General features: G+C 31.3%; 1 long non-coding RNA gene across 4 annotated transcripts in view; it reads left to right on the forward strand.

The window, feature by feature from the left end:
- The first annotated feature begins 353 nt into the window (after positions 1–353).
- The window catches only part of LOC145664331 (uncharacterized), a 373,203-nt gene continuing 356,840 nt past the window's right edge, over positions 354–16,716 (forward strand). The window contains exon 1 of one of the 4 annotated variants that reach the window (XR_014127370.1): positions 354–1,715. This is a non-coding gene — a long non-coding RNA (uncharacterized LOC145664331). The remainder of the gene's footprint in view (positions 1,716–16,716) is intronic. The other 3 variants (XR_014127369.1, XR_014127363.1, XR_014127362.1) reach the window with 3 other exon arrangements.

The raw sequence follows: 16,716 nt of genomic DNA on the forward strand, positions 1-16,716 counted from the left end.
ATGTTTATAATTTAAACTAAGATAATGAGAGTTCTATGAAATATCAGTTTATATATATATATCAATCTCATGTTACAAGAACTCAAGTTACAGATCTTTACCCACCGAGTATAAGTAAAGTCATGTAAATTAAGAAAATTACACTTATGTGAGAAACTAATTTAGAAGAAATTTCTCCCACCATGTTTATATGTGTGAGAGGCAATGATTGATTTTTTTCTTCTCCTGTCTCAAAGTGTTTAAGACAAAAAGCAAAGTACAAAGGACCAGACAAGCTGTACGGAACAACTGTGTTGTTACATTTATAGTTAGTTGGTTGTCTTATTTGAGAACAGGAGTTGAAAGGTGCTTTGCGTAAGTTGAAGCCTGGCTGTCGGTTGCTTCCACTGTTGTAGTTCTCGAAGGACTTTATATATTTCTGTGTGCCTGCCGCGCACGGCTATAGACGTCCCAGAAACTCAACCTCCTTGTTACCACGCGATTTGGCAATTTCAGTGGAAACTACATATATACGACGGCTGTTTGCCTTGTGCATGGACGTAAAGGCTTGTTTAGAGGTTCTCTTGATCCTCTGTGAAGCTACCGGAAGTTGCTTGGAGGTGGAGTTTCACAGACAGTAAGAGAGAGTGAGAGAGATAGAAAGAGTCAGGAGAAGAAGAAGAGCGAGGGACTCCCTGAGGGTCGAGCAACAGCAGTTACGCTGCTTGCAGCCAAGATTCCCACGGTCACCTCTCGTCAGCTGCATGGACCCAACCTTCTCCCCATCATCTCATCTCCTGAGATCACTCCATTGTCGATCCCAACAAGAAAACCACATTCTTGGATGAGTTCCAATGCCTACATCATCATCAATATAATATAAAATGGGTGAAGGGTGGGCGAAGCTTTTCGATATACGACTGCCTGTCGCTAGTTTTCTGGTGAAAGGCAAAATGGCCTATCTATGACGGAAAGTAGGGGTGGTTGATGGTTGCAGACTTTGTACTTTTACGTACATACATGCATATACAAGAATGTGTGTTTCCCTCCCCCTTCCTCCTCACGAGTTCAACCATATATAAGATTCTTTCCTCTTCCACCTCCCCCTGTATGGTGATGCCACCTCAAAATGAGAGGCACAAGAAACTTGTTTTGCTCTTTTTTCTTCTAGATGAGGCTTCGAGAGTGCTAGTTAAGCCTCAGATGTGATAAATGGTACTGCTTGTGTGACAACGGCTGGATGCTCCAACTGCAATTATCTACAACCTGTTTCTTTGATGAAATCGAGAAGAAAAAAGATAGAGAGAGACATATATTTGTAATGAGAGAGAGAGAGAGAGAAGAGAGGAAAAAGAACCCGCTTTTATTTTTAGCTTCGAACTTCAAATGCATCATAAGAAATGCAAGCAAGCAAGATTGGAGCTATTATTTATGGAAGTTCTTTGAAAATTCATCTGTTATGGATGAAAGGAGATTTTCAGAAAGCAAACGATAGATTTAGTAAAGCAACTGCAAAAGGAAATCCAGATCCGTTTTCCTTACTCATGTTTTGAGAGTATTCATTTACAATGTGAACTCGAAGATGAATATGTACATAATTATTGATATCACATAGCTTTAATGTTAGAAGCGTTTCTGTAGGTAAGAGCTAGTGAACCGTTATAGCATTTAGTCTTCATTTCCAGTGAATCCAGCGCAGCTCTCGGATCTTCCAGTTATACAGTCTAAATCCTATAGTTGAGTAGATTTCTTAACTTTTTTATATTTTTATTTTTTAAATTTAATGTGAACAATTTATTACACGTACTTTATGTAAGATTACTACACGTTATTACTCAGTACCATTTCCTATTTGTTACTTTACAAAATATTACTATTCATTATTATTTATTACCACTTCATACATGTTTAGATGACTACATACTATTAATCAATGCCGGTTCATTACATATTATTTAACATAAGATGACTACATATTATTAATTAGTACCACTACATACAGGTTAATTCACATAAGAATAATATAGATTATTAATTCATACTTTACATAAGAGTAATACAATTAGTAATTACTGCCAATTCCTACATGTTACTTGGCCACGATTACTACATATTAACTAGTATAATTTCCTACAGTTATGTCATACAAAACATCGTTAATATTACATATTTTAGGTTTATGTTACTTGTTCTTCTATGATAGTTACATTGGACTTATTACTTCTGACTCGTATTTTAGCAACACGGATACAAATTAATGAACCTAATGCTACCAGTTAACGTTTCAGTTACATAAATTAAATTTTGTCTAATGATTGCTTAGTGCAAACATTTATTAAATTTATTTGTAATAAAAGAACTATATTACAAGGAGAAAATGTTAGAAGTAGCACAGGAAAATTGACTTTGCTATTGATTTTTTAAATGATTTGATTGTTTAGTAATTATAAATTCCATTAATTTTTATGATTTGATTATTTAGGAATTTAATGGTTGTATAAATCTCTGAGAAAAAACATTTTCGGACAAATCGAGAACGAGATGGGAGAATAAAGCAGAATTTAAAGCAAATAGCTAATTATAAAGCTGAATTAATTGGATTGTCAATTTTATTTTGTTACTTTAAGGATGTATTCATAAATTTCTTTAAATAGTTGGTAATCTTAGTTTGACTAGTGTTGCATCTTGAGAGAAATATAGTATTTCTATAAACAACCTATCAACTATGAATCGTTATAGATATTATAACAACCTAGTATCACAGCGGGAAAACTATATACAGTGTCTCTAATTTATATTTCATGAATTTTTACTAAAATATGTTATACAAGATAGACTAGAAATAATACATCGTTTTGGAAGTTTTAATAACTTAGTGATTGTACCCAGAATCAAAAGCAATCATAAGCGTTACACAACATAACAATCTAAATTTTATGGCTTTAGATAATAAATAATAATTCAATTTGCAATTCAATCTAATGTTAGACCTAATATTTACGCAGAACAAGCAATAAAAATATTATGAGAACCAGTCTTTTACAGAGTGTTGTGGATAAATGAATTAGAGCATCAGTATTAGTGTTAATATATAATGAATATTATTGATTTTGATGTATTTGTTTGAACGATATATTAACATAGTTACGATATTCAAATGGAAATGTAACATTCTGCAGTAACTACTATTATTGCTCAAGAGAGGAGACCAGACGGAAAATAAAGATTTTTCGCTTCAAGGTGTAAATTTTATAGAAGTTTTGATTCTTGGAAAGCTTTTCTAGTTTTCCAGTTTTGTAAATTTATATATAAAGGTCATGTATACTCTGATTCTTTCTTGATTTTATGTAGAAGTCATCAGAGTCCTTCCGCGTCAATCTTCAAACATTGATTATACTCTTCATTCTGTTGGAGCGATCACTTTATCAATTTATAGTTTTTATACCATGCATTATATTACATTAAGACAATATTTGGATTCTAAGACTTGGGTGGACGCGTGTTTACCAAGAGGCTCTTGGAATTTTAATTCTTGTTCCGAAAACAGAAAAAGAATTTTCATGTTTCTAATTTCGTCTCGAATTCAAGAATGTACTTCTCGTTATGTTTTCAAAATTTCTCGACCCACGGGCAATACTAATAACAACTAATTTATAAGAAATAAATTTCTATGAAGATAAAAGTCTGATATCATGTTTTCATCCAGAAAATATGAAAATATATACAGAGGGAATATATTTCTGTACTATTTTTAAAAACAATTTTGATATATTCAGTGTTCTGGAATTTGTGTCTTTCGATTTGACATCTTTATATTATGATCTTGATTTAGATATTTTAAAGTCATAAAGAGCAACGAACACGAGTTTTAGGTATATTGAGCGTTCCCATGTAGCCGAATGGATGATTATGTTGGTTCTCGGGTTCGATTTCCGCTGAGTGCATACTATTACTGATTTTATGAGGGTTTAGAATTAAGGTAGATGACAAAATATGAGCTTGCTATGCATCTTTAAACTGGCAGCTGTCCATCTGACTATAACACTTTATTGGATATAACGTATAGAAACTTAATTTTAAACTACATCTACATCTTTATAAACTGTTAAAAATTGTGATTGTTCTACTTAGCGATAATCTTTTCTGCCTTATATTTATCTTAAATTCTAAGTTTTTTCTACATTACCAAATTCTACGCAATTACTGCCCTTACATTTAGTAGAAACTGCAGAATCTTAGAACTGAGTTTCATATAAGTTCGAGGGGTACATCGCATATATATATATATATATATATATATATATATATATATATATATATATATATATATATATATATATATATATATATATATAACTTAACAATGTAATTAAAATTGACACCAAAATTAACGATTTTCTTAACCACAATCAAAATTATACAGTTGCTAGTAAAAAAATCCAGATGAATTCAAATACATACTGACATTGATATTGATTTATCAGCAGTGGTAAATGACAAATCAACAGTTACTTGGATAGTATCGCTGCCTAAAAAGCAATTAAATGAACAAAATATTAGAACATTAAATAAGGTATTGTCTTATCTGTAGACCCTAGGGCTTGGTAACAATCCACCTACTACTTGGTTAAGATCATTTTGAATGTAATAAGTAAACATGCCTTTCAAATTCAGAATTATATTTCTTTGTCTTGAATGGGTGTGATAAAGAATCAATCGTGTTTGGTTAAGTTCATAATTAAACATTATAATTAAATAAACATGAAGTTTAGAACAAAAGAGTACTCTTTTATCTTAAATTACTGATAATAAATCAACCATCGCTTAGTTTGATTGAGCAAAAAGGTATAACTAAGTAACTACAATGTTAAAATCTAAAAACGTATTAATTGATTTGAAGAGCAACTCACATTATGTTTTATTTTTTGTTTAATTATGCTTTATTTTTTCCAAATTATGCTTTATTATGCTTTATTGTTAATTTCAATCATTGTTTTACATTTATCATGTATAATGTATAATATTTACTATATATTAAATTTTCTAAATATCTTGATCTATTTATTAATATTTTATGCAACCAATTTCTTTCATATTTAATGTACTTTCTACTTAGTGCATTGTAAAGAGATATCTGCTTGAGTCAGTTTTTCTTATCGCTTGTGTACACCTTAGAGGTGCGTATATACAGTAAGGGAAAGTAAAAGATGCCACCAAAGAGTACAAAAAGTGCTCGAGTTCAAGAGGTACAAATAACAATGCAGTGTGGAGTTCTTGTATACTATTCATTGTTGGCGGAAAGTTTTCTTTTTCTTTTACTTTTTTCTCCACATCAAAGGATTACACCGAAAAGAAGTTTACAGGAATAAAAATAAGCTTTTCATTGTTGCATTGTTATGATCTCAATGATTTTGTGTTGTAAATATTGGTGGTTTTAAAAAATATTAATACAGTATGTTAAACTTGCAGTTAAACAGAATTTTTCAAGAATTGTGCTATATATTTTAAATTATGCTTTATACTTTATTTTCTAAAATTATGCTTTATTATTCTTTTAAAATTAGTTTCTTCTGGACTCTTAGACAACCACAACCATGTTTAAGGTACCAACCATATGTGTAAATCGCTATTATGCTTTTTATGCTTTTAGGTTGCTCTAGTGATAACAAATCAACCATAGCTTTAAAAGATTGAGTAAAACAGGATGACTAAATATATATGAAGTTAAAACCAAACACGTATTTATTTATCATAAATATGCTATAACAAGTCAACCATTCCTCGGTTCGATTGGCTAAAAATGTTTAATTAATTAAATGCGAAGTTAAAACCTAACAATCTAAACTGAGTGATAATAAATCGCTCATTTTTATTAAAATCATTGGATGAAAGAGTATTCTATAATCAAATAATACGAAGTTTAATCCCAAAAATGAATTGATTATCTGAAATGGGTGATAACAATTCAATCATTGTTTGGTTTGATTGAGTACAAAATAAATAAATAAATACGATGTTATAACCCAAAACCATATGGTTTATCTTAAATGGTTGGATAATCAATATCGTGAAGATTTATAAGATAATATCTAGTGTGAAATTTGACAACTTAGTTGATGACTTAGACAGTCAAATTTACAAGTTCTGATTGACAGTACGTTTACTGACGTTGAAAATTATTCTGGATATTTATACTCTATATCTACATAGTCAAATATACAAAGAACGTTAATGCTACGTATGTTAGCATTTTTCTTTGTTTTTATATTTCCTCAGCAGATGAAAAACTCTTACGTCGATAAAAGTCCCCATTGTGTATTGTATCTAATGCTTTTTCTTTTAAACAGAACATTATTTAAACAATGCATTTCTTTGTTACTTTTCGCTACAAATTTCAGATCTCAAATGAAGAGAAGAAGAAGATAAAGAGAGTTCTAACTGATTAATAGGTGTATGTGTTCTAAATAACTTATAGCGTATATCTTGCGCACAGCATACTCTCATGAGATTTTACCTAAAGAGATGGTATTGTAGCGAAACACCTGAAGCTAATTATTTGCACACACAACGTAATACTTAACGAGATATATTTGTCTGCTTACACACAAGACCATCCTCCGTTCGCAGTTCACATTTCCTAATTCTTCTGCCTCTCCAGTTGGCTGGTTTTAGGTTGAAAAAGTCCGGACTCCATATTTCGCTTATGGGGCTAATGAGGAATAGCAACACCTACCAACTCACGGCCGTTGTTCATTCGATAAGATGCTCTTCGTTGGTGGTGCACAGGTATAAATAAGTGTATATTGCCTCAGTGGGAAATCCTCAAGACAATATCCCCTCCCCTACCTCCCTTTTTGAGCATACAAACAACAAATGCAGAATTATAGTGGCTTTATATGTTTGGGTAGTTGATCTGACTGTACTTATATGATTCAGGGCATGTTATTAGAACAAGTAAACTTGTTCGTTATCTGTACGTTTTACGTCCTTTTCAGTATTTCTAAAAAAGAAAAATGTATTTATTAGCAAAGTTTACTTACGGCTGTATCAACTTCTTTTTTTCTTTCGGTTCTTTGTAAGTACATATGTTCTACTTCTGTGAGTACTTAAGATCTTTATAACATTATTGCTTGTAAAATGTTAATAAGATCTATACATGAATATTGGAAAGACACGTAGATTGTGTACTATATTTGGATATCTTTATTTCTCCCTCTTAAGAAAGAGAACTTCCATTGAATTACTTTTTCTATTCGTCTGGTATGCGAGATACGTAATTAGTACTATCATTGATATTATCCTTTTTCGGTTCTTTTATTTTTTTTCTTTTTGTTACAAGATTTTAATTCTGTCTTTTTCTACTGTAGAGGATATTCGATCTTACAAATACCTTGAACCATAAACCATACGTAATCAGTGTTACTCCTAATTTATAAAGTTACTTTTATTACTATACGTAACTTTGCAATGTGACTTTATAGCTTAAACCTTACAACGTAACATAACTAACGTAACTTAACTAGCATAACTTTTGTCACTATAAACTACTTTAAGTACATCAAGTTAACAACGTAGTTACTGTAATAATTAATCTAATACAGATAGATACAAAATAATACAAGTACTGAGGGATACAAGTATTAAAGAAAATAAATCTGCTTCTTACCACTTACAAATGTATGGAGATATGGAGATATTGTGTATGAAATTGCATAAAACAATATATACATTTTACAGTTTATTTTGAATACCAAAGTAAAACATTGGTTTTAAAATAGTAGTTTCGCTCTGCTTTGAATATGTGCACGCTAACGGGGCCATATACACCACTTTTCACGTGGGTCCATTTTGTAATTTCTCTAGCTTATAAGTAATTTAAAATACTTTTAGGATTACATCCATCTAACGTTTCCTTTTACAAATATTTCCTTGTATTCTTACAAAACTGATCTTTCTAAACCATATTTGACAAACCATTTAGACTGTTAGTTACCTTTAGAGCCAATTTTCGTTGAAATTATCATGTAAATCCTAGGACATAGAAATTTAAGGACCAATTAAAATAATGGGTGAATGACATTATGGTCATATCTCGGCAAGAGAGTCTCGAGTAACTTAGTCATAATTATATGTATGGAATATTGCTAAAATATTTGGTGGTATGTGCTGGCTTGTATATTCAGAACCCATGTCCACTGAAAATTTTAGTTGTTCGTTCCTTACTTTAATGTAGAACAGAAATAAAGAATTCGTAACTCAAAACCAGTCATGAGTGTTCTTTTTTACCTTTGTATGATGCTTAGTAGTGGAAACCTCGACATTTTTATCTGGTTCTTCTAATTTTACATCCCTGTATATTTTAAGAATTTGATAAAAAGTGTTTAAAATAGTTCAAAATTTACAGAACATATTCAGATGTTTTCTAAGTTTTAAACAATTAGTCATTTTGTATAGTAGAATTGTACGTACCACATACATTTCATAACTAAACGTAACTTTGCAAAATAATTTTATAGCTTAACATTACAGCATAATTTTGTGACATAACTAACCTTTATTATTGTAAGTTACTTTGACTATATCCAATTAACAACATACTTAACAAAATGCAGTAATCAATGATTAAGGCCCCACTTTAAGTAATACGCTTCATCTCGTGTAATCGTTCCCGGAAAGGGTTGTTAAATTCAAACAATCAATCAATTCAAATAGTTAGTGTTCTTTCATTAAGTCTCTCCTCATTCTTGAGTAACTTATAAACAAAACAAAGATATCACAAATAACTTCAAACTTTCTAGTTCATATTTTTCAAGAATACAAAAATACATTTCTTCCTTTTTCTCAAATTACTAATTTTATCAATGGCACAATGAGTAATTATTCATTTTATCAATGAACTGAATGTTGCACTCAAGTAAAATTTACTTGCATTATTTTAAGTTAGCCTAATATATTCTTTCAAAACGCTTGAAACAGTACCTGTACCTATGACTTGACTACAAGCTTGACTTAATGTTATAGTGGAATATTGTAGATTCGATATTGCAAATGCTTAACGAATGCATTACATTAATATTAATATAATTCTTGGTTTGTGGCTTAGAAGGCTCGTGACCAGTTAAAAAGAATACAAAAGAATCCTTGAAATGTAGAAGTATAGCTAGAGTGCCTTGTGCCTTCCATCAGTTCCCGTGTCATTTCTTTTCAGACCTCACGACCATTGCAGGTAAAGGCAGTTAACTTTTTAACTGGCCTACCTTTTTTGCGGTCCCTTTCCATTCGAAAAGGTTTTACCTGATGAAAGGTTTCCGTCTTCTGAATTACTTCAGGTAGTTCCTTCCTATTCCTTTTCTTTCCTTTTCTTCTCTCAAAGGACGGTCTCGTGGCAGGTGTTTATTTCAGAAGGTTCTCTATATAAGATTTAACAGTAGTTGTGTTATGGATACGTCAGGTCATTGGGATACAAGGGGGTTCTAAAAATTAAGCAAAAAATCGTATTATGTGCGGAACGAGGAACAGACTATCTTGAATGACAAGTGTTATATAGCCTTTAAATAATAATATCATGTATCACCATTTATATCTTCATTAGAATTCACCCCATGGATAAATAAATAACAAAATAACATGCTCATATTGAAATTCATCTGCATAAGTGAATAGGTTAATATTTCCAAATAGAACAAGTAGTCAAACTTATGGGTATAAAATTGTTTTGTTGTTCTTATAGAAAATTAAATGTATTCACATGAAGGAGTAATTTGCTAACACTTTTCGTTCAACATTATCAGGCACTTAGTATGCTATTTGAATTAAGAGATGGTGAAGTCTGGTCAGAAAGGTGGAAATAATGGTGCTAGAACCGATATGTTAACCGCATATAACTGAGTTAAAAGTTGTTTGACAGACATAAATCTTCCAGGGTTATATCTAGAGACGTCATTTGGGGAGGACAAGGGGACATTTGCTTCTCCGAGTTTGAGAAATATATATATATTAATCAATTGTATAGTAATGTAATAATAACATGATGTGAATCTCTTTTATGGATAGAATATCTTACACTTCCCAGTCCCCAGCAAAATCTCAAATGATGTTGTTGGTTATAACACTAGAGAGATAAGTTTCGTTTCACTGAGATGCTTAAAATACAAGAAATTAAAGGAACAATTTTGTTTTCCCCTAATCGTACGTATACTATACAACTAACTAACTAACTCTATGGCCTATGGAAACCGGAGGTTCAATGCCGGAGGTTCACAAAAGCTCTCCATTGACTTCTATCCTTGACCAACTGCATCCAGCTTTTACTTGGTATTCCTATTTCTGCAAGGTCCATGTTAATATTGTCTTCCCATTTGCACCTAGGTCTTCCTAATGATCGTTTACCGATTGAACTTCCAGTTAATACTTTAAAAGCCTTCCTACTTTTTTCCATTATGGCTACGTGACTTGTCCACCTGAGCCTTCTAGATTTGATGATCCTAACAATGTTTCGTAAACGTATGCTATATTATCTTAAGATTTCACTCTACTGATCAATGTTTGACATATATGTTAATCATATGTTAAAAACATAATACTAAACTTAAAACTTCGCGTTGTATCTCAATAAGAGATTATGGCTCTTGAGAGGTAAATAGAGTCAAGTATTTTGCCCTGCTGGTGATAAGTGGCAGTCTTTGTGGCTACAGTAGTCTTTGGTGTCTACATGGGGAATATATTGGTGATAAATTCTTATGTGCACAATAGACTTTGGTAACTACATGGATGCATTGGGGTAAATATTTGGTGAACTTGTCTTATGTCATTTTATGCAATGGAGACTTGGTTGTTTTATACGTCATGGAATGACATATAAAGACATTTCGCAGTCCAATTTCTATTGATCGATGGTAAATGTTGGTTAAGTTCGACGTCTTTCCGACTGAAGGGTGTGGTGCTTCACATACCTGATATTCAAATGGAATAAAAGACTGTGGTGTGAAATCAGCGAATTTTCAATGTTGTTCACTTTATAAGCCATTGATTGCACTTGGTGTTAAGCTATATACAGCATTACTAGCTATTCATATGACTTATAGGGGCATGGTGGTTCAGTGGTAGAGTGTTTATTTCTGGTGCGTGGGGTCCCTTATTTACCACCCCCGATCAAGGAAGTTTGTGGTGGACAACATCGTGTCCGTTTGTTTTCTCGGAGTACTTCCGTTTCCTCCCACTTTCTCATCCCACCATTCACTTACCTTAATCATCATATCTCTTAGCCTAAACGTGCATAATAGTGGGGCATTAAACTGAAATATTTTTATAAGACTTAAATGGAAACTTCTGATTCTGCCTTGCACTTGTACGTAGGCATATAATGTGTGATTATTACTGTATTACCTATAAGTCTTTTCAACATTTCAACATATTCCATCTCACACCCTCACTGCTGAAAAGAGTAATGTTAAATTTCAATCCACATAAATAAATATTTGTAAAGGAAGTTTCTTTTCATTGTTCATCAGAACATCATCAAAGCTAAACCATTAAACCATCATAACTAGCATTCAGATCTTCTGCTCAGGGTTTAACCAATTCTCCTGTTGATGTCTCCAATAGCCTTAAGTAATGAACAAAACATCAAAAAGGTTTATGCTGGCAAAACGTGTTGAGGTTAGTGGTTCGTCGTCAGGGCACCTACTGTTTTCTGGCTATCTAGAACAGAGCTTCACTCTCTCTTAATTCATTTAGCTTCTCAGTTCAATACTACTACTGGGATAATATTTAATATATTGTGGCATCTCCCAAAAATCTAATCCTGGATCACACCTGATCAACTCAGGATCTCTACATACAAATTATAAAATACCTAAATGTTTGTTGTGAATACTAGTCTGGCTATAATTTAATACCTAGAGGCAGGCAAAATGTTAATTTTATATTTTAAATAATCCTTCATAGTTAAGTGAGAACAATGATCTTAATGTTTCGTGGTATGTCGGGTCGTAATAGTGTGTTTGAAAATTTTATATTTCATATTTTTTTGACAAAAATTTTCATATTTAGTAAAAATCTTAATATTTGTTCATGTTGTGTCTGTCGTATGACTAAACTGAATTTCTAACTTTGTTGAACATACAAGAAAGTGGCCTTGTAGCACCTGTAAGGTAAAATGTATGTCTCTCCTTCCAATAGAAGCGGAGGTTCCTTTCTTATCTGACCATATTGGTGATGTAATTTTGGGTTGAGATGGCGTTTTTGTGCAAACATTATTTCTGTCTAAAGTCCGTATTCATTGTAATATATATTATAACGTTGCTCAGTGATGGTGATAGTTGAACATTTCCAGCGTTGTCTCCTGGGAACTTAATAGTAGATCTCTCACGTTCTAGTGCGAAAGGTCCTTGGTTCGATCTCCATCACACGAAATTTTGGTGGGCAACATAATATTCGTTCGTTCTCTGGAAGTTATTCCGTTTCTTCCCAGATTCCAATTTCACCAATTATTTCAAATAATAATCCACTTTCATTAATAACTCGAGTCTTTTAGCATACATGATATAACCATGCGAGGTAAAAATTCATTTCATTTCCAGCTTTGTATCTCTTTGTGCTATTGTTGTTGCATATTATTATGCCATTTGTGTATAGTATATATCCTTTAAGAAATGGTAACCTTTTATTATTAAATTAATGATGTACATCTACCGCCTGGTGTGTTTCAAAAAGATTAATGAATAGTGACATAATGTAAGGTGACGTACGTATGTACATATAGAAGTCATCTTGTAGAGAAGAGGATCATTAAAAGTTCATATCTTTCGCAATTTGTACTTTTGATTTTAATATTTTCTCATTATTTCATTATGCATCTTTCCTCTCGTTACTAGTAACAAGTCATTTAATTTTAACTCCGCTAATATGTTGACCTGGGTAAAATAAAGTAATATGGTACTAAATTAATAAGATTAGATTAAATTCATAGTTATTGACTTAATGAAATGAACAACTTTAACGTAGACTTTTTGTCCGTTATAGGAAAGCAGGGGCCATTTTTTTCTGTATAAAAATATATGTAGTAGTTGTGTGCAATATGAAAACAGAAATCTACTTCACTAATCTAATCTCACCGAATCTAGCCTAATGTACTATCTAATTTAACCTGACTTACTAGAAACATGTCTAATGAACATGCGTTTTGTTTGAGAGAAACATCGATGATGTCCTGTACCGAAAAACACTAAACGCACAATAAATCGAGATTACTTTAATGATTCATTCATGTAAAATATGAAGTTTTACGTCCCACGCTTATGCTTTGTAGGCTAAAGGAGACGGTGATGATGAGAAATGAATGAAACGATGGGATGAAGAAAGTGGGAGGAAACGGGGGATCATCGAGAAAACCCACCCACAAGGTGTTTGTCCACCACAAAGTTTACTTGGTGCGAACTGGGATCGAACCAGGGATCCCATGCACCAGAGGTGAACGCTCTATCACTGAGCCAACGTGGCTCCATTTATTCATGTAATATTTGGTATTTAAACCTCTATGTTTTCCGACACGTCAGTTTCCATCGTCAGACTTGCTAAAACCAACAGTTACAGGAACCTTCTCAAATATTACATATCCATTTCCGTGAGAAATTTAAAAAATTTAGAACTCTTACTGTATTATGCTCTAACAAAGTTGAAAACAACAGGATGATTTTTTTTAAAATGTGACATATATATATATATATATATATATATATATATATATATATATATATATATATATATATATATATATATATATATATAAATTCAGTTTTTAATGTTTGATATAAACTACTCATATTTCAACAACACATTTTATTTATCTTTACGTGAATTAACGTTCATTATATTTAGTGTTTGTAGAAAGTGAAGACATCTGTCATTCTCATATACATCGAAGAATGACAGGAAACTAAGCACATGATCTTGAATTTAAATATCAAATAATATTAATTTTTTTAACATATACATCTATGTCCTTTAGGATGAAGATGACAGATAAAAATGCGATTGAATGATGTATATCCTGGGTAAATTATTGAATTTTCTATCTTCCCCTTAAAACATTGTAGTTTACCACAAGTTGAAAATTGAAAGCAGCAATTTTTTGTAAACATAACTCTAATGATTTTATTTATATTTCATAAATTAATAATTCTTTAACAAGTTTACAATCCTTTTACAATTTTACAATTCGTTAACAATTTTATAATAAATCATTTCTCTGAGAAAAATTCAGCAGAAATTCCGTACGTTTGGGATTTTTTTCAACAATAGCTCAGATAATTTTGTTTATATTTCATATATAAATAGTTCATTATCAAATCTACTATATGGTATAATATTTATTCCTCAAGAAACCAGAAAGAGTGGTTTATTCATAGGGTGAGGTGTTTGTAGACAAAGCTTTCCGGATACGCCTATTGTAATTTCTTGGATCAAAAGATCTAATATATTTAAATCAAAAATCTTCTTGTAGGCTTTATATCTGGAAAACTAAATATACAGTGTAGACAAACACAAACTATCACTTAACTTAGTATGATGTGTTTATTCCGTAGAAAATATGAAAATTTGATTTAAGGGTCGTTCAAAAATTTTGTAGTAACTGATGCAGAAATCCCATATATTTCAATCACAATTTTGTTGTCGGCCTTACATGTGGAGAACTACATATAGTCAAGTCAAACCCAAAGTTTCACTTAACTCAGTACCGTACTTATTACGAAAAAAAATATATACGAAAACTCGATTTAGAGGCCGTTCAAAAATGTTGTGTCTCCTGATCCAGAACCTATTTATTGGTCAAGATATCAAACTTTATCTTCCGTTTTTTTAGATCATTCCTAAAATTCTTGTTTGTTCATATTTCTTAAACATCTAAATAATAACTGAGGCATAACACGATTTGATTTAAGTCTGTGAGGATATTAGGAATGTTGAACAGATTTATACAAATTGAAAATTAACAGGGCTAGATACTTATTACAAAATCTTGATTTCTCCTGCAGTAGAATACTGTTTGCTATTTGGCCTACGGCCTATTCCACAAACGTTCCCAAGCTGGACACTGTTCTCGCTTCTTTTAGGCTATTGTTCGTCACGGGTTTTGAACTACGCAGGTCTAGTAATGAAATCGTAATCTAAAACTTTGAATTTGTAGTTTCAGACAGTTCTTGTCTCGAAGAAAGCTGATATTTTGTATCTTCATAAAATAGTAAAAAGAATGTCCAGCTTGGAAAAGTTTGAGGAACAGTCCATAGAGCAAATAGTGAATAATATTCCACTGGAGGAAAAATCAGGACTGTGTAATAAGTATCTAATGTTGTTAAATTTTGAACTTATATATACCTATACATCATTCCTAACATCCTCATAGGCTTAAGTCAAATCATATCATGTTTCAACTATCCTTTAAATGTTTATTTATAAAATATGAACAAAATTACTATACAGGCGTTTACCGAAAACTTTGTCCACAGAAAACTTACCCTATGAGTAAAGCACTCTTTCGGGTTTCTTCAGAAATAAATGTTATGACATATTTTAGTGTTAATGCTGACATATTTATTCATAAAATATCAGCAAAATTTCTTCGTCGAAGGAACATACATATAAATAAAAACATAACTACATATAAAACATAACTATAAATAACGTTTTCTAGAAATATGGGAAAAATAATTATAATGTAACCTAATAATAAAATATTTATTTATGAAAACTAAACATAATACCGAAAACTGTTTCTGAGGAAGTAGAGGTTTTTTTTCTTATTATTCGCCAAAATCTATCCTTATATTTTGGAGTAGAAGAAAAATTTGAAAATTCCTCTGGAAAAATCTCAAAATAGTGTTTCATAATTTAGTGTTCATATGGTAAACTGTTATTCTCTACTTCCTACACTTAATTCAAAAGTATTCACTCGCAGTGTCCGTAGTACGAGTCTATTTTATATTGCGAATCTTAGACTTCAAAAATCGATTATATAAAGCTTTCCACTGAATTAAACATCTTGCCATTTTTTATCATACATACGTATCTGTATCTTCTGAAAGAATTTTCATATCCGCATTGTGCAAAATTAAATATTAATCATTGTGACGTAAATTTTGTTGCTATACTGTAATTGTATCCTTATATTTTACTGTTGTTACGTCATTCAGTGTAAAATGGGCAACGTGATGTATCTAGAACTGTACAAATCAAAATAAATAAATAAAACTCTAACAAAATCAGTTTCTCCTTTCAGAAGTTAATTTGCAGGGATATCATAACAGACTTAAGGAACTTTTCAAGTTTCCCAATAGCAGGAATATGCAATCTGTCAGAAGAATACTTCACGTATTTTCTGCAATCTAAAGCTGACCGTAAGATATATATTTAGAGAAAAAAATATTACCTACATTTAAGAAATGGACAGAACTACAAAATGTACCTTGTTTGCCGTCGAAAATTACTGTATAACATTATCTTTATATATATATATATATATATATATATATATATATATATATATATATATATATGTAAAAGATATTATCTATTACAAACTCACATTACTTTTACACCAAAATTTCACATGTTTCTATTTCTTAAAGTAAATCATAAGTCATGTTCTATTGTAGATTTACTAAATATATATTAGTTGCAATATGAACAAAATTATAATTCGTTTTCGGGAAGTTCCTCTTAATAAGAAAACTACCTTTT

The sequence above is a fragment of the Thermobia domestica genome, chromosome 11 (assembly GCF_964235325.1).
Source record: "Thermobia domestica chromosome 11, izTheDome1.hap1.1, whole genome shotgun sequence".
Lineage (NCBI taxonomy): Eukaryota > Metazoa > Arthropoda > Insecta > Zygentoma > Lepismatidae > Thermobia > Thermobia domestica.